Source organism: Panthera pardus, unplaced genomic scaffold, assembly GCF_024362965.1.
Source record: "Panthera pardus isolate Hobbes unplaced genomic scaffold, ASM2436296v1 HiC_scaffold_17, whole genome shotgun sequence".
Taxonomy (NCBI): domain Eukaryota; kingdom Metazoa; phylum Chordata; class Mammalia; order Carnivora; family Felidae; genus Panthera; species Panthera pardus.
Genome location: NW_026526732.1, coordinates 145,775,269 through 145,794,594, shown reverse-complemented (window position 1 = coordinate 145,794,594; position 19,326 = coordinate 145,775,269). Strand labels below are relative to the sequence as shown.

Sequence of the window (19,326 nt, the reverse complement as noted above, 5' to 3'; positions counted from 1 at the left end):
ACAGTTTTCTACTTATGCTGTGAATCCTGTACACCATGAGTACCTACTGAATGCAAAATCTGAGCAAGCCGCTATACTGGGAGCCACAATGGAAACTGAAAGGAGTAAGGCCAAGGATTTGGGATGAGGTGGGGCAAAGAAGCATTTCAATTCAAGATAACTGATTAAGTACGAGAGAGCTACAAAATATTTGTAAGGGCAGGGGCAAGATGGAGGTTTATAAAGCAGGGAAAAGAAGGCAGTATTCCAGCTGGTTCTTGAAGGATGGACATTAATTTCAAGTGGCAAGGGTGTGGGGCAAGAGCAAAATCAAGGCTGGGAAAAGAACACAGCACATTCCAGGACTGTGGCTCGAGTACAAAGTTGCTAGGGGAGAGGGAAAGGTGAGAGAACAAGGCACAGAGTGCCCTCGGAGCACAAAGAGGACCCTCCAAAACACAGCCAATGACTATGTGCGCTGAGGGGGAGAGTTTCTCAAAGGGTAAATAACATGCAGAAAGACACAAAGACATGAATCATCACGGCCCATCCAAGGAACTGCATGTAATCCAATTTGGCTAAAGTGGAGGATACATGTGGAAAGGATGCCGATGATACTAAATAGGCAGAAGCTGACTGTGAAGGACTGTGTGTGCCAGAATAAAGCATGTGAACTTCATTCCAAAGGAAATAGAGAACTGAAGCAAAGAAGTGACAATCAGACTAGCTTAAAAAAATTACTCTGGCAACACTCCAACAGCTTCCCATCTCACACAGAATAAAATCCAAAATCCAAAGTCTTTCTTGCACTTAACACCCCGCATGCTGGTCAGTGGCTCTCTCTGAAACTGTGTCCTATTACTCCTCCTCTCACTCACCGTTTTTGCTACACTGGCCTTCTCGCTACACCCTCCAACACGCCTCTCTGCAGGGCTTCTGCGCTCACTCTTCCTTCTGTCTAGAACTCCTTCCTCCCCCAGCATAGTTGGCTCCGTGACTTCCTTCAGGTAGGTCTCTGCTCAAATACTTATCAGAGAGGCCTTCCTTATTACCTAATATAAAAGAACAAGTAACTACAGCAATCAGCCCTACCATTTTTTCCCTCCACTTACCACCTTGCACAGTGCTGGTAAGAATGGTAAGTTCCGTGACGGAGCCTCTCTCAATAACCCCGTGCAAAATAGGAACTGTTCTTGCCGTTTCCAGATGGTAAAATTAAGAGGCACGATATTGCTGGTCAACAGTGAAACCAGGTAGAATGACTCCTGAGGCTGCAACTCTAACCGTTTCACATAGTATCAGAAGTCCTGTTTGATACCGTATCATTTCCTGTAAGTAGGCTCCATCCTGACAAGCACTACGACAGTAAAAACTCTAAATTCACACTATGTCCTAAAAATATATGGATTCTTACCACTGGTTATTGGCCAGGTTTCAAAAGCCAGGAAACATTTTTCTAAACGATCAATTAACTGCTCAAGGCTGTGATGTCCCTCATTGAGGCCTGGATTTACGCACCTTAGCCCCTGGGGCCTGCTTCCAGCTAGCTGAGTGAGCCCCATCGGCTGGACTGTAAAGGAGTTGCACTGTGTCTCCTGTGCCCCATCTCCCTGCTTTGTTTTCCTCTCACTTCCTTGGCCTGCTGCTCTGGCCAGGAGCTCAGTGCCTTTTTGTGCACCCCTTCACTCTCTTTCTGAAAAAGCTGTTTTCAGTAAAGATCTGATAAACTCATTCACTCTCAGGTGACTAATAATACCTTAAAAATGAGGGGGAAAAATGTACAAGGTATATGGACTTTACCCAACAATAAGCTGTATTTTTTTCTTGTTTAGGACCCACCGATATTAAGATGAAAAGATTTTATGAAACTAAAAGGAACAAAGCATATGACACCAAAACTCAAGTATAACTTCAGGAATAAAATTAACTCCATCTTTAAGATAACCATTAAAATTTTCTGAGGTATCACTACCAAAAGAAGAACACAGCATGTGCCTGGAAAACATCAGGTAAGTATTGTATCATATGCAGATATAAATCCTGATTCTTTTCCTGCTCCCAATTATTAATTTCTTCTTTCCTTGATTTTTCTTTCATCCCATCTCCCATTATTGAGAGTACCCCTTTTCAAAATGTAGTTCTCAATCAACTGCTCTTCCCCTGTCAACTGCATCTTACCAGAACTTACCACTCTTAATTCCAACTACTACCTGTATTATAACCAAATCTACTTCTAATTTCTGTCTTCCCTTCTGCAGTTTTTTTTAATGTTTATTTATTTTTGAGACAGAGCATGAGCAGGGACAGGCAGAGAGAGAGGGAGACAGAGAATCCAAAGCAGAATCTGTGCTGTCAGCATAAAGCCTAACGCAGGGCTTGAACCCAAGAACCGCAAGCCAAAGTCAGTCGCTTAACCAACTAAGCCATCCAGGCGCCCCTTCCCTTCTGCAGTTTTTTTTTTTCAACATTTTTTTTTTTTAATTTATTTTTGGGACAGAGAGAGACATAGCATGAACGGGGGAGGGGCAGAGAGAGAGGGAGACACAGAATCGGAAACAGGCTCCAGGCTCCGAGCCATCAGCCCAGAGCCTGACGCGGGGCTCGAACTCACGGACCGCGAGATCGTGACCTGGCTGAAGTCGGACGCTTAACCGACTGCGCCACCCAGGCGCCCCTTCCCTTCTGCAGTTTTGATCTCGAATTGCCTGACTCTAAGTAGAACCCTTTTATATCCCTACCTTTTCAAAGAAAACCAACTTTTTCAAAATTATCCTCTTTCCTATTTACTTCATCTGTATTATCTGGCTATTCTCCTAGGTTTACAACTTTAATATATTTTTTCTCCATTTAATCAACAGGACTTGGCAAATACTCATTGTGTTTCCTACTATCCTTCTTTCCAAATCCGCATCTATCACCATATTCTGGGTTTTCTTCATTTCCTTCCCGAATTACCACAGTTCTCCAGCTGGCCCGCCTACTTCCAGCCTACTCACTCACTTCCATTCATTCTACACATGCTGCCAGTAAAGCCTCTCTCACACAGTACAATCCCAATTCAAGGACTTTAAATAGCTCTCCAGCACAGGTCCAAACTTCTCAAACCAGCACTCAGGGCCTTCTACCCCTTCAGACTGTCACTAATAAATGTTTATCTTACACATTCTAAGACAAAACCCCAGAAAACCAACACCTTCATCTCCCACAGCCAAATAGTGCAATGCACACAATAGGTCTATAGACAGTACAGAGCACCTTCTTTCACTTGACTTCAACTGATCACCTCAGGCAACAGGAATATATTAGTCTATCATCTTCTGAACATCTCAAATTAGTACGAGAAGGATTCATTTTCTCAAGATGAATACTTCTAATCAGCAAAATGAAAACGTATAGTTATCAGTAAATAACACCCCATATCCTTAATGAATGTACAAAGTGGTAAATATTATTTTAAAGGTGAATTTGCCAGTATCTATAAAAGGTTTAAGTGCAAAATAGTCTTTAACCCAGCAATACTTCCAGGAAATTACTTGTAGATATTCTCACAGAAGAAAAATTATATGCAAAAGGACATTAAGCACAACACAGTTGTAATAGTTTAAAAAAAAAAAAAAAACACATGACACAACTGAAGCCTCCTTACTGGACTCTTATTATACAGCCCCACCAATGGAATATTATACAGCAACTAAAAATAAAGCAGCAGCTGTAAATGAACTGATAGGTAAAGATGTTTAAGAATGACCTAAAGGGAGAAAAAAAAAGCAAATCACAGAACAGAATGTATATTATTATTCTATTTGTGTAAAGAAAATGCATATACATTTGTGAATGCAAAAAAATATCTGAAAAGAAATATAACAAACCACTAATAGTAGCTAATTCTGGGAATGGGATTCAGGGAAAGAAACAAGAGATTTTCACTTTAGGGGGTGTATGTGTATGTATACATACATACATACCCTTTTTTATTTAACTGAAGTATAGTTGACATACAATATTACTTTCAGGTTTACAATACAGTGATTTGATATTTATATACATTATGAAATGCTCACCACAATGAGTAGTTATCACCTGTCACCACACAAAGTTACTACAATGTTATTGACTATATTCTCTATGCTGTCCTTTACATCCCCTGATTTATTTTATAACTAGAAGTCTGTGCCTCTTAATGCCCTTCACCTTTTTGCCCATCCCCCCACCCCTCCCTTCTGATAACTACCATTGTTCTTGGTATTTAGGAGTCTCTGTTTTGTTTTTTAGATTCCACATAAGTAAGATCATAAGTATGTGTCTTTCTCTAACTTATTTCACTTAGTATAATACCCTCTAGGTCCATCCATGTTCTTGCAAACGGCAAGATTTCATTCTTTTTTATGGCCGAGAAATATTTGTGTGTGTGTGTGTGTGTGTGTGCGTGTGTGTGTGTGTGTGTGCGCGCGCGCACACACGTATATATCATGCCTTCTTTATCCATTTATCTCTTGATGGACACTTAGGCTGCTTCCGTATTTGGCCCCAGGGATGCATATATCTTTTCAAATCATACCTTTTTAAACAATAATCAGTATTAAATATTCACTTAAGAAAAAAGAAACAAAAAAACAAATAGACTTTTTTTTAAATGTTTATTTGAGAGAGAGACAGAACATGAGTGGGGAGGGGCTGAGAGAGAGGGAGACACAGAATCCAAAGCAGGCTCCGGGCTCTGAGCTGCCAGCACAGAGCCCAGCGCAGGGCTCAAATTCACTAACCGTGAGATCATGACCTGAGCTCAAGTTGGGACACTTAGTTGACTGAGCCACCCAGGAGCCCCACAAAAAAAGACTCTTAAATACAGACAACAAACTGGTAGTTGCCAGAGAGGAGGTGGGTGGGAGAATGGGTGAAACAGGTAAAGGGGAGTAAGGGGTACAAATTCTAGTTACAAAGTAAGGCATGCAGATAAAAAGTACAGCATAGGGAATATAGTCAATAATATCATAATAACTTTGTATGGGGACAGATGGGGATTACACTTATGGAGTGCACAGAGCAATGCACAGAACTGCCAAGTCGCTATGTTGTATACCTGAAACTAATGTAATATTGCATGTCAATTATACTTAATAATAAATTTTAAAGAGAAAGAAAAGGCTGTGACAGCAAAGGCTCTTAATTTTGGATGAATATAATTGATCTTGATTATCCATGGTGCAAGAAATATGAGCTACTCAAGATGCTTAATGAGAAACTCATCCCTTCATTCAACAATTATTTATGGAACACTTACTATGTGCCAAGCACTGTGCCTGATGATACTGACAGAACAGTAACAAGAAAAACCTAGTCCATGCTCCCTAAGAGCTTATAAAAAGGTCTTTTGGTCTCCATTTTTCCCATTTCCCCTGTAAAAGCCACTCTGCCTTCCATGTCTGTGTTCTCATTATGCCTATGGTTGTTCCCCCCAAAAAGATACAAATTAATAGGGCAATTGTATCAAACAAAAACAAAGGTTTTAAAAATTGACTCCTATTCCCTTCATAATTAATTCTAAAAGTTACTAGCAGTACAATTTGTAGAAAGAACAGTTCAACAAGCACACTTTAAAATAAATAAAAAGTAACCTAGGAGCACTTGAGTGGCTCAGTCAGTTAAGCGGTTAAGCGTCTGATTCTCGGTTTCCGCTCAGGCCACGATCGCACAGTTCAAGTGTGAGCCCCACATCAGACTGTGCAATGACAGCGTGGGAGCCTGCTTGGGATTCTCTCTCTCCCTCTGCTTCTGCCTCTGCCCCACCCCATGCTGCACGTACATGCACTTTCTCTCTCTCAAAAACAAACAAAAAAGGAACCTAGATGCTAAATGAAGAGAAATTAAGAACATTTGAGGAAGGGAAAAATGTTACAGGAAATATTAATTTTCGTCACTAACTTATACATGTTTCTAGATTTTTGTACAATGAACATGTACTACATAAGAAGTTCGATAATATAATAATATACGTGAGAAGTATAATAAGGTCTTCTTCTTGAAAAAAAAAACATCTATTGCAACAAAAGAGCAACTACCGTACACGGTTCAACTTTTTCACCTTCCATCCCAGCCCCTTTGTGGTCTGGCCTTGTTGAGACTCCTTGTTTTGTCAGCCCCAAGTCCATTCCTCCCCTCCTCTGCTGGAAACAGCATTCTGGGACTTTCCACCAGGGAACCATGTTCCCCACCTCCTGGAGTGGAACCAATCCCCAATCTTTGCCAGTCATTGCCTTCTACCCCCTTGGCTGCCACGACAGTTTGGAAGTGAACATGTGACCATAACAGATATAAACCAAAATCAATCCTGACAAGAGGCTAATTTTAATGAGACCATTAAAATGATTTATAAGTACTTATAAAATGATTATAAGTACATATAATGTAGCTGAAATTCCTACAAAGAACATTGTAAAAAAAAAAAAAATAGGATTCTCATTTAATGTGGCAGTGAAATAGTCATTAGTTACCTCTTTTGTTGAAATATACAACAATGGAACAGCAACAAAAATACAATTGTTAGAAAAATGTCCTCTTCCACGATGTTAAAACTTCCTACTTGTCCCAAAGAATAGAATGTTGAAGCCATATAAATCACATCCTGTTAAAACAGCTATGTATAGAAACAGGAAATACAGGTTCCAGGCATATACGTTAATCACATCTCCTCTGACAGAAATTTACAAAATAAGTTCAAAAATAAAGATTCCAATGGTAGTATTTTATGAGGCACCTAAAATGCTACAATACATGAAAAAATAAAACTATTTTATTTTATGTATTTATGTATGTATTTTAACATACATTTAACTTTTGAAGTCATTTTAGTCAATTATTTTCAACACTAAGAAAATATAGAACATATTAATAAATTATAGGGAAACAAAGTTCAACTTGAGAAAATAAAACTTACCCATCAGAACTTCCTAAAAGTAAAATGGACTACCTTGTAAAATAGAGACCTCCCCTTCCCAAGAACTAAACTAAACCCCAAACTGCAATTCTCTGAAAACATGACATCCTTGAAGAATTTGATAGATGTGCCAGCTGTTTTATTTCTTGAAAGCGTATAGTTGAACACATATAATAATCTGTTGCATTTTTTTCTAGCATTGCACAATTTTCCTGGCCCGCAATGCACATACTGCATCCATTATCATATTTAAGCATCTGACAGCATTGTTACAAGAATCCATAATATTCGTTTCTGACTAAACTCATATAAATTTTTCAGGCTTCAAATGGTCATGGATTTCAGTATCATATATATTTTTTCCACAAAGTCTCAATACAATACATTTCCTGAACTTTCAGCTTTCAGTTTCCTGTTCGTCAATGGCTACAATTCTACAAGCAATACATAAATACACCCCAGCCATGGTATTTCCACTTTGACAACAGTGGACGTGAACTTAGTATGACCAAACATAACTACAGTGCGTATAAATGATACATGACAGCTAACACAGCAATAGCAGAAATTTAATAGTTTACAAAAATGGAAATATAAATTATACTACTGATATAAGAATGACAATTACAAAAGTCTCTTTCTTTCTCAATGTATGAGAATTACAGGACTTATACCAAAACAATTTTCCAAATACAAAAGAAATTGCAGATCACAAGGCAGATTAAAAAAAATCCCTTCTCCCTTCAGAAAACGGAAGACAGGAAAAAAGAAACCAAACCATGGGAAATATAGTAAGTAAGTGACTGGATACAAAGCTTTAAGGATATGGGAGAAAAAATTTGTATACATCTGTGGATTATACAATTCAACTTCAGTGTTTAAGAATGATAAAGAAAAATTAGCACTTCAGTAAAAATGAATCTAGTCCAGGAGCCTACTTTCTTTGAAGGAATACAGCAGGATAAGCAGAGGTCTGGAGCATTTTTAGGTAACTCATGACTTTTTCTTTCTGTAATCATGGGAAAGACTATAGAACATTGTTACCAGTTGCAAAATGATTCATGATAAAATTATACTCAAAGTGACTAAGAAGTATTTGTACACCACGCAAATTTTCAAAATGCAGTAAGGACATCTTGCCAAAGTTCAAACAATACCTTTCAAGGGAAAAAAACAGTGTGATAATCATTTATTTGGTGGCTTGGAATGGACATATACAAGAAAAAATTATCTACTCCATAAAAAGGGAGTATTTATTGAGCATCTCGAGTGACCAGAAACTAAGTTTAGAGCTTTACAAATCTTCCATTGTAGGGGCGCCTGGGTGGTTCAGTCGGTTGAGCGGCCGACTTCAACTCAGGTCATGATCTCACAGTCCGTGGGTTCGAGCCCCACGTTGGGCTCTGGGCTGACAGCTCGGAGCCTGGAGCCTGTTTCGGATTCTGTGTCTCCCTCTCTCTCTGCCCCTCCTCCACTCACGCTCTGTCTTCTCTCTCTCTCTCTCTCTCAAAAATAAACATTAATAAAAAATTTAGGGGCGCCTGGGTGGCTCAGTCGGTTAAGCACCCATCTTCAGCTCAGGTCATCATCTCATAGTCCGTGAGTTCGAGCCCCACATCGGGCTCTGTGCTGACAGCTCGGAGCCTAGAGCCTGTTTCGGATTCTGTGTCTCCCTCTCTCTCTGCCCCTCCCCTGCTCACACTCTGTCTCTCTGTCTCTCAAAAATAAATGTTAAAAAAAAATTATTTCGGGCGCCTGGGTGGCTCAGTCGGTTGAGCGGCCGACTTCGGCTCAGGTCACGATCTCACGGTCCGTGAGTTCGGGCCCCGCGTCGGGCTCTGTGCTGACAGCTCAGAACCTGGAGCCTGTTTCAGATTCTGTGTCTCCCTCTCTCTCTGACCCTCCCCCGTTCATGCTCTCTCTCCGTCTCAAAAATAAATAAATGTTTAAAAAAAAATTTTTTTTTAATTATTTCTTTTATAAATAAATAAATAAATAAATCTTCCATTATTCTGCATCTACGTAGGAAAACTGTGTAGAAGAAAACAATGCTGAAATAAGTTTCTCACCATTATTTGTGGCATATAATAAAATGTAACAGGCTGGAGAAGATGTCGACTCAAGAGACTACTGTAATAGAAATATAGGGGTGGGGGCTGCAAGGCCAAAGTACCAGAGCTCCCAACTCTCCATGCTAATCGTACATCAATCAGTAAAATGATAGAAACAAAAAGTCCACTTTTTTTGAGAATGCTATTTATGTTTACAATGCTACTATAATTCACAACTCTAAAAATGAAAGAAAGAAACCCTTTTCTTCTTAAAGCAGATTTTGGAGTTTTGGTTTCAAATATTACTTCAAGAATAGTAATGCTCATCCAAGAAATGTAATCATGGGTTTCTCATTAAGAAGTGCGGGGGTGCCTGGGTGGCTCAGTCGGTTGAGCGGCAGATTTCAGCTCAGGTCATGATCTCGCAGTTCATGAGTTCAAGCCCCATGTCGGGGGTCTGTGCTGACAGCTCAGAGCCTGGAGCCTGCTTCAGATTCTGTGTCTCCCTCTTTCTCTCTGCCCCTCCCCTGCTTGCTCTCTGTCTCTCTCTCTTTCTCTCAAGTAATAAACATTTAAAAAAATTTTTTTAAAGAAGTGTGAATTACGTGGCGCCTGGGTGGCTCAGTCGGTTAAGTGTCCGGCTTCAGCTCAGGTCATCATCTTGTGGTCTGTGAGTTTGAGCCCAAATCAGGCTTTGTACTGACAGCTCAGAGCCTGGAGCCTGCTTCAGATTCTGTGTCTCCCTCTCTCTCTGCCCTTCCCCACTCACACTCTGTATCTCTCCCAAAAATAAGTAAACATTAAAAAAAAAAATTTTTTTTAAGTGTGAATCACTATCACATTTTTCTTGGTAGTAAAATTATTTTTTATCTTGGTTTTTAATAGTAGTAACAGAAAAATTATTGGTAGTTCTACTGTAATTACCACTCAGATGGTTGAGAATCACACTGGATAGGACAGCAAAAAACACAAAAAACAAAAAACAAACAAAAAAAACCAGCCCTAATTTAGCTCTAAAAGGTGCAGGCTTGCTCATTAATTAGCTGTGGATCTTGAACATGTGACTGTACTTCCTCTGGACATCAATGTCCTCATCTGTAAAACAAGATGGCTGGACTAGAGGTTATTTCCCTCCCTTCCTCTCTTTCTCCCTCCCCCTGGCCCTTTCTACATTACGGCTTTAGTGATTTAGGATCTAGACTGGGGTTTCTGAGGACAGAGAGGAAAATATGGAGGAAAGGAGTAAGGATTATGTAAACAACTAAAACATGGAAAGAAAAAAAGTAAAAGAATTCACGTTTACAAAAAGAAATGGACAAATGGTTCAGGAAAGATCATGAGTTTCATTGTCAAAATTAGTTTAAACACAAGTTTCAGTTATAATGAAATCAGGAAAGAAAGTGAGAAATGCCAGAGTGCCTCACAAATAAGCCAAGAAATCCTCCCAAGTTGCCTCAGTACCTATAGAAAAGACTTCCTAACACCGGACTTAATCATTCATAATCCTGCCCCTACATAATCACCAGCTATTTTCCAACAAGTTACTCCCCTCAGCCAATTTGGCCTCATCATTTCCAACAAAAATCGAGAATATCTCCCGTTCGTTAGCACTCAGTGTTCTATCTGAAATGCACTCTCTCCTCTCAACTTGTACTACTAATTTATCATGCTCTCACCGTGCCTGAAGCACTTCTCGGTGCCCGACATATACTAACTCATTTAATTCTCTCAACGATCCTGGGAGAGGGGTGAGTAACTGTGCTTGAGATTACACAGTAGCAGAGCTATAGCATTCCGTTTATAATTTGTAAGAGCCTGTTCTCTTAGCTTGCTAACTAGTCCTTCAAAGTTCAGATCGAGTTGTCACCTTTCTGAAGTTCTCATCTGCTCAGCAATTATTCCTGCCCCTCGAGTTCTTAAGTAAACCACTCATTTGCCACTTACTGTGGGGCCTAGCTTGTTGTTTATCTTTTGTGCATATATTCTATCTTTTCTAAGAACAGGCTCTTGTCTCATTCTGTAACAACACTACTTAGAACCTAAAAGAGCCAAATGCCTGAAATACAAAGGTGCTTGTTAATGAAACTATGATGGCATTTAATGATTACTGAACGCATTTACCAGACTCTGGGCTAAGTGCTTTATAGGCACTGTCTCATTCAATTCTCGCAACTGCCCCTCCTCAATATTACAGGTGAGGAAACGAGGCTTAGAAGAAGCTCTGTCTGTTGTCCAATCACTCCAAATGGTAGTGACAGTCTTACTGAAAAGAGTCTGTACCACACTCTTCATGTCCAGCCTACCAGAGAACACCTTGAAGAAAGAATCCGTCCTAACCGCAATTGAGCTCAACTAGTGCTTAGCCTACAGCATGCCCCTGAACACGAAGGATTCAGGATCAGAGGTGCACCTCCTGCCCGCAAGAAATTCACAGTCCATTAGGACTCCAGGACCAAGCTGTCACTGGCAGAGTCACCGTCATCAAGACTTCAATATCTTAACTTATAGTTTAAATCATAAAAGCAAATTAATCCTTAGAAACTCTCATTCACACCACTCATTCTCCCTTCAAGCTCCCTCACTCCCTTTATCTTTGGACTCCTCTGTCTAGCTTTATGTACTATAGAGTAGAAGGGTCCCGTTAATCCTAACAACTATTAGGATATCTAAATTTAATTTGGTGATAGCTCAAACTCAAGGGTCTATCTGATGAATACCATGCCACAATGAAATATGAGCAGTGAAGAAGAGCTAGAAAAAAAAGCAGTAGCAAAAAGCAGTGAAAAGAGGAATATGAAAGTCAACACTGTAAAGACAAGTAAAAGCAATAAAAGAAAGGAAATGGACACAGATACAAGGTAGAAAATAGGAATCCAGAATAAACTCAGTGGAGAAACACAGACAAATAACAGCATTAAAATCTAATCCAACTTAGGAATTCTGACTCCTTCTATAATTATTTCTTTTCCTAACCTCTGAAGGAAATAGAAAAATATGTATATGAAGCAATAGCTGAAAAACTACTAGGAACAGTACATAAATTAGGAGGTTTCTTTTTCCTGAGAAACCATTCCTTTTAGAATTTCAGAGATTCAAAGAAACCTTAAAATACTATCTAATCTAACCCACTCATTTTACAATTAAAATAAGGCCCAGAAAGGTTGATTTTAATTTGCCCAAGACCATATAGCTACTTAGTAGCAACACTCTTGAATCTCATTCCAAGGTCTACTCCCCCAGACAAGGCTTCCTAGCAATGTATTTTACTCCTCCATTTTCCACTCTTAATAACTATTAGTTTCTGCGTAAGTATCTCAGAATCCACATTTTATTCCTAATTCCCACAGAATAAAATAATCAGATATTCTGGATTATGTAAAGCAATATGGAATTTAATTCTTTTATTCCCTAAGTCAGTAATCTCAAATTGAGTCCTGGTTCCTACCAGGAGGAAATTCAAACATTTCCCAGAAGAGCAGAAAGAAAAAAAGATCTCCATAAGCTAACCAAAGGCAAGCCAAGTTGATAAACTACAACCCATCTGGAAAGGAATCAGGCCCAAGGCCCCTGGAGGCTGGATGACAGCTAATGAGGATCCCTTACTTTCCTGTTTCTATTTTATACCCTCCTAACTAACCTCAGGCTCCTATCTTTCTGACAAACTTCAATTCTAGGAGTCTGTAAAGAAAAATAATGAAAAGAGTATCATGTCACTTTCAGCAGAAGTAGCTTTTAGACAGGAACTATCCTGGTCAGGAAATATGGCACAAGGGACAAGAGAAGAATTTTAAGTAACCCATACACTGGTACTTTTAGCCTTAAAAACACCAAGAAGTCATCAGAGTGTATGATATACACTTAATATTCCCTCAACTGCGAAGCACTTGAAGATATTATGGCCTGGAAGGAACTCATCCTGGGCCATTTCTGTGGTCTAAGAAAGGCTGCTGCTTACACCCTACCCCCTGCCCCCCACAGTAAACTGTGGGCCCTGCCAGTCACCGTTCTCCAAGTTATTTGAGCTTTGTGATTTTCAAGTCTTATGTATCATCTTAGTTTAAATACAGTGATTACTTAGGCCTTCAAAATGATGTCTCTGCTATAGAGGGCTGACTGAAGCCTTCTCTGAAAGAGACAAAAATGCCTTAGTTTACTTTAGAAACATAGCTTAATTTTGGTATGTATCAAATTCATTATAGATTAGGGATAATCTCCTACTTCAACATGTTAACCAAATTAGGATAATTGTACTAGAAATGAAAAGGACAAAAAAATAAAGAAGACATTATAAAGTCAGAAACAAAGTGTTTTAGTGACTCACTGAGCTTAGTTAGGAAGTAAAGGAAGAGTGAAAAATGACCGACAAGAATAATGGAGTTATTAACAGCTGAAGAGGAAAACCGGGAAGAGCTTTCTGGCTGGGGCTAAGGGGCGGGGGTGTTGGTGTGCAGCTTCTACAGAGATGGTATTTAAACAGATTTAGATTTAAGACACAGGTGAAAATCTGGGCCTCAAGTTTGGAAGGCCTCAAGTTTAAACAGAAGATACATATTTGGGGCCTAAAAGCACAGCAAGGACCAAGTTTTTAGAGAAAGAGAAGGATATAGAAAAAAAACTCTTAAAACAACGGCATTCCTCAGATAATACACTTTGAAGATGACCTAACCTGCCAGATGAATACTTTATTATGTAGATACAGAATATTTGGACTGCTTTGTTCTAAACGAAAAGCTAAAACATTATTTTTTCCTCAGGCTATGAATTGACAGAGAGAAGCTAAGGATTAAAACAGTTTCATAATTACTATTTGTGCAAAGTCAAGTCTCTGAACTAAAACACACTGCTTCTGAAGTTTCTGTATTTATAACAAAACTTTTGGAAAATACTAAGAGAAAAATCTGACGCACCAATACCACTACCATTTTATAATATTTGTGAGAACTTAATGGTCTTAAAAGCACATTGGGAGCACCTGGTGGCTCAGTTAGGCATCTGACTCTTGATCCCGGCTCAGGTCACTCATTATTATCTCATGGTTCATGGGATCGAGCCCCACACTGGGCTCTGTGCTGACAGAGCAAAACCTGCTTGGGATGGATTCTTTCCCCCCTCTCTCTCTCTCTCTGCCCCTGCCCCATGTGCACACACACTCTCTCTCTAAATAACTTAAAAAAAAAAAAAAAAAAAGCACAAAAAAAATGTTGATAGTTAATACATCTGGAGAATAGGCAGAGGTTCATAATACTATTCTCCCCAGGTCTGTGTAGTTTAAAATTTCCATTATAAAAAAAAAAATTTTTTTTTAATTAAAAAAAAAGCCTATCGACAGATATTTTTAAAATTCTATCTGCAGTTAAGGTTTGACAACTAAAACAAAAACAAAAACAAAAACAAAAACGGCTTGACAACTTGAACCAAAATCCTAACAGATAAAACATTTCAAATAATGTTTTACTCATTCTTAATAGACCAATGAAATTTAGTGTGTATGAAAGGGAAAAAAGATCCTGTGTCATTTTAGAGAAACATGAATACGTTCATTAAATGCAAAACGTCCTTTTATCCCTGTTACTTGATGTTGGACATTTGTTATTTTGCTTTTCAATGAACTTACAATTTTTGCTGAAGAAAATATATAGTCCATATAAACGTATGATTTTCGTTAGTAAAGGCAAAATAAACATTCATCCCCAGTATCAATGACTGCTTTGTTGAACCTGCTGGTTAGTTGTCATATTATTTCAAATATTTTCCACTCTACTAAGTAATCAAATAAACAACTTTTTTATGTGGATACAAAAAAAAAATTAAAAGAAGAACCAAGACCCATAAATTATACCTAACTCTAACCTGTAAAAAAACCCACACATTTAAAATTATATAAACTAATAAGTAGAAGGGTAAAGTTGAATGTTTTTAACAATTACCAAAGTTTTAGCTAGGATTTAAATAGATGTAGTTTAAACCAAATCACTCTAGAGACTCTGACAGCACCGCAACTAATGGAGAGCAACAAATTTACTGCTTAGATTTGCCACTCGCTGATAACCAAGAATAGTTTATACAGTTTGTAAGCACCTATCTTTCCTCCATATGATAAACAGCACCACCCAAAAAAAGACAAGCAGATTTGTTTGCCTCCTGTTCATTTGGTAAGTTCCAAGACAATAAAAACTATGCATGTGTGTGCAAAATCTAGCACACTGTAGGTGTGCAACGCTTAACAGGAATGAATAATCACACCCTCACTTCCCAGAAAGCTATTGCTAGCTATCAGTCCCATACTCTAATAAGGCAGGCTTTCCTTCCTTGCTGATACTTCTGCTTTGAATCACGTTCAGAACCTTGTTTCTTCTAACAGAAATAAGTCACCATGAAACTTCAGAGAGAAGCAGTATAAATACACATATACAGAGACAAGAGATCGTCAGTGATTCTCTTCTTCTCCATCATCATTAAAGCACTCCTTAAGTCTGAATCGAGGTATTTCATTTTGCAGATAACAAGATCATTCTCCAACAAATTTTTGTAGCTCTTTTCCTCATTAAAGTAAAAATTACATACCGTAAAATGCCCAGATCTTAAGTAGTCAGCTCAGTAAGTTTGAACAAGCGTGTACACCAACAACTGGTGAATCTGGGCGTTCCTTGGACTAGGTCTTGCAATTTTTCTGTAAGTTAAAAATTATATGAAAGTAAGTTACCCAAAAAGCGTACACTTGAATTTCCATTACCTAAGTCAAGCTACAGAATATTTCAATTTCCCTAGAAAGTTCCTTTTTGCCTCTTTCCAGTCAACCACACTCTTACCCAGAAACCACTGTCCTGATTTCTATCACCATACCTAAGTTTCGCCCGTTCTTGTATTTTTCAAAAATGGCATCATTTGGTACATACTTATGCCTGGCTTCTCTTGCTCTGAATAATATTTCTTGGATTCATCTATGTTGTGCGAATCATTAGTTCATTTCTACTGTAAAAAAAGCTGCTATGAACATTTTACATCAATCTTTTTGTGAATACGTACTTTCTTTCTCCTTGGTGAAATAAGATTTCATTTAGAAAGGGGTGGGGGGCTCACATATAAATAAGCCTGTAAAGTCATATAGTACAGATAGATGGACTCATTACATAGTATAATTATATATAGGAAATATGTATACAGTTGTATAAAATACAAAAAAATAAAACATAGGTATTTTACCTACGTGTGTGTATATAAATGAATAGATTCTGAGAAGTCCAACTGGGGCCAACAAAGATAGATTTCTTTAAATGTATAAAGTTCACAGTGAAAACACATCTAACGTGGGAAAGCTGTCCATTTCAGTTTTTCTTAATAAGTATTTTTTTTAATGTTTATTTATTTTTGAGACAATGCGAGAGACAGAGTGCAAGCAGCAAGCAGCGAAGGGGGCAGACAGAGGGAGACACATATTCCGAAGCAGGCTCCAGGCTCTGAGCTGTCAGCACAGAGCCCGACGCAGGGCTCGAGCTCATGAACCGTGAGATCATGACCTGAGCCGAAGTCGGATGCTTAACCGACTGAGCCACTCAGGCGCCCCTCTTAGTATTATGCTTTAACCTAAGAATAATTCAAAAGAGAAACAGATTTCTCTCCATATAAGCTACTGTTACCTCCACTACAGAATCATTTTCTATGAGAGGAGTAAAACCCAAAATATGTGTTAAAAGTACAAATTTTATTTTATCGTCTTGCTTTTTTAAAACAAAGTTAAGGGACGCTTGGTGGCTCAGTCAGTTAAGTGTCCGACTTCGGCTCAGGTCATGATCTCACGGTTTGTGAGTTCGAACCCCGCGTGGGGCTCTATGCTGTCAGCTCAGAGCCTGGAGCCTGCTTCGGATTCTGTGTCTCCTTCTCTCTCTGCCCCTCCCCACTTGTGCTCTGTCTCTCAAAAATAAATAAATGTAAAAAAAAAATTTTTTTTTAAGTTAAACAGGGAAATAATCCATTGGCTGATACTTAACATGGGTAAAGACCATCCCATCTCCATTGAGAATATATTCTGAAAAAGGCTCAATCCCTAGGATGTTTTCTCCATCCCAAGAAGTAATTTACCGCAGCATTAAGTCTATGAAAGACACATCCTGACTCTGAAATTCTGTGTAATTGCAGCTAAAAGTGGAGGAAGTTCTTTAGTTTCTAGTGATGGTAACATTAAGAAACATACACATAAATCTGATTTTTGAAGCCAATTTGAAACTCCCAACCCTGCTGTTGATAATCAGATCATCATTTTCAGGGGACTAAAAGTGTCTCCTCATTTAACATTACCCATAAATTGCCAAGATGGAGGCAGAATGCTACAAACTGTCCTAGAAATTTACCACTGCTTGTTTTATAAAGGGTTTGCAACTATCAATGGGAGAAAACAACCCACTTCTAATGTTTGCTCTTTGTTCACCTTTTATTCCTCCTCCCCCAAAATGAGCAACTTCAAAAACATACCATTCTAATGTACTACATTTTTAATCTTAAAAAATATTCTTAGCATTTAAATGGTCCCTGACTTTCACAGGTGTGTAATTATTTACTTAACCCATTATTCACTCTGAAAATACATCATTTTCCAATAATTGTACCATTTTCTAAAAAAACAAGGAAAACAGTCTTGATTAATTGTTACAAAAACCAACAGTGGCTCTAAACCACTACAACCCTCAACTGTCATCATCTTTTTCCTGATTGTTTTAGAGAATTACAATTTTATTCTTATTTTTAAAATAGCTTTCTTCCAGACCAAGAGCAGAAAACAGGTACAGCAATTGTGTAGACCCCATACTCCCTCTGGTGGTCCTTCACTCTCATTAACTAGATGTTTTCCAAAAGACTAGAAGTAAATACTAAATTAAGCATAAAATGAACTTGCCCCATTTAAGGACATAGTCTTACATGTTTAAGTTTTAGCAGAATACAGGGTAATTCATAACAAATTGTGAGGTACAAATTATTTTGAGAGCTTGAATTTTAGTGTTTAAAATATTGCTAAATGTCCTTAGTAACTTGTTATACAAATTAGTTACAAGAGTGAGTTAGGCCCTACTATAATTATTTTAAGCTCTCTTTTGACGGAAGAGTCATGTAACGGTATCTTATTTGCAAATTAAATCACACTTAAGTGGCTATTGTTTTAAAGTCAATAGTTATTTACATACCAACAACCACTCAGTGTATGTCTCCTCTGTATGTAAATTTAATTTTCTTTACACTTTGGGGATATATTATCAGAAGTCCAAAAAAAAAAAAAAAAAAAAAAAAAAAGCACTATAGAGCCTTTCTCACTAGCTCCTTGGCCAGGACTGGAGACTGCTCTTGGTTGGAGCCGTCCCACACCTAAGGCAGGAAGACGGTAGCTGCACAGAAGTCCTCACTGGAGTCAATTACCTCTAGGCTCCAACTTGATATGATAAGGGGACAGTACATGATGGGGTACAAGTAGATAAAATAATCAGACACGGCCAAACTGGTCATCCTAACCAACAACTGCCCAGCCTTGAGGAAATAAGCACTACACTATCTTGGCCAAAATTGGGGCCCAACACTCAGTGGCAAGAATACTGAATTGGGCCCAGCCTGTGAAAAATACTACAGAATATGCACAATGGTTATCACTGATCCAGGTGATTCTGGTAACACCAGGAGCATGCCAGAAAAGCCTGGTGAAAAGTAAACCATGCAAAATTTTTCTTTAAAGCTGGCCAGAGATGGGGGGGGAAATGCACTGTAGAAAATTCAGACATGTACAATAATGAGAAAGCAAAATAATTACTAACCAACTATGTTAGAAAGTTCAGGAGCACCAGGGTGCCTCAGTCAGTCACAAGCTGAACGTGGAGCCTGCCTGTGATATTCTCTCTGCCGCTCTCCCCTGCTCACACGTGCTCTCAATCTCTCTCTCTCTCTCTCTCTCCAAAAAGTAAAAGAAAAAAGACAAACTTTTGTTTAAAAAAAAAGTTCAAAAAGTTTCAGAGTGCCTGACTGGCTCTATTGGTGGAACATGTAACTCTTGACCTCAGGGTTGTGGGTTCGAGCCCCACACTGAGTAGACAGCTTAAAAAAAAAAAAAAAAAATCTTTAAAAAAAAGTTCAAATTGTTTCAGAATTATAAAATGTCTGTATTTAACTGTTCAGCATTGAGTAATCACAGAATTTGGTGTGCCAAAATATGGACAATATAGATTTTTCTGTAGGAACTCTGAAAAATTAATTAAAGGCCTATACAGAGATATTCTCAATGCTAGGTGTAACATGCGTACTGCGGTCAAATAAAGCCATATTCATGTCTAACACGGCCACTTGATTTATCCTCAAATTAGCTATTTTAGTATATGTCCTTGTTTT

General features: G+C 38.4%; 1 protein-coding gene and 1 pseudogene across 6 annotated transcripts in view; one reads left to right on the top strand and one right to left on the bottom strand.

Annotated features, from left to right (window-relative positions):
• The window catches only part of FKBP5 (FKBP prolyl isomerase 5), a 118,615-nt gene that overhangs the window by 96,349 nt on the left and 2,940 nt on the right, over window positions 1-19,326 (bottom strand). For 4 of the 6 annotated variants that reach the window (XM_019456888.2, XM_019456883.2, XM_053905097.1 and 1 more), the window contains exon 2: window positions 15,529-15,634. The exons of the other annotated variants lie outside the window; for them this stretch is intronic. The gene's annotated coding sequence lies outside the window, so the exon portion shown is untranslated. The remainder of the gene's footprint in view (window positions 1-15,528; window positions 15,635-19,326) is intronic. 6 annotated transcript variants of the gene reach the window in all.
• LOC109271376 (60S ribosomal protein L30-like) lies at window positions 11,698-18,655 on the top strand (annotated as a pseudogene).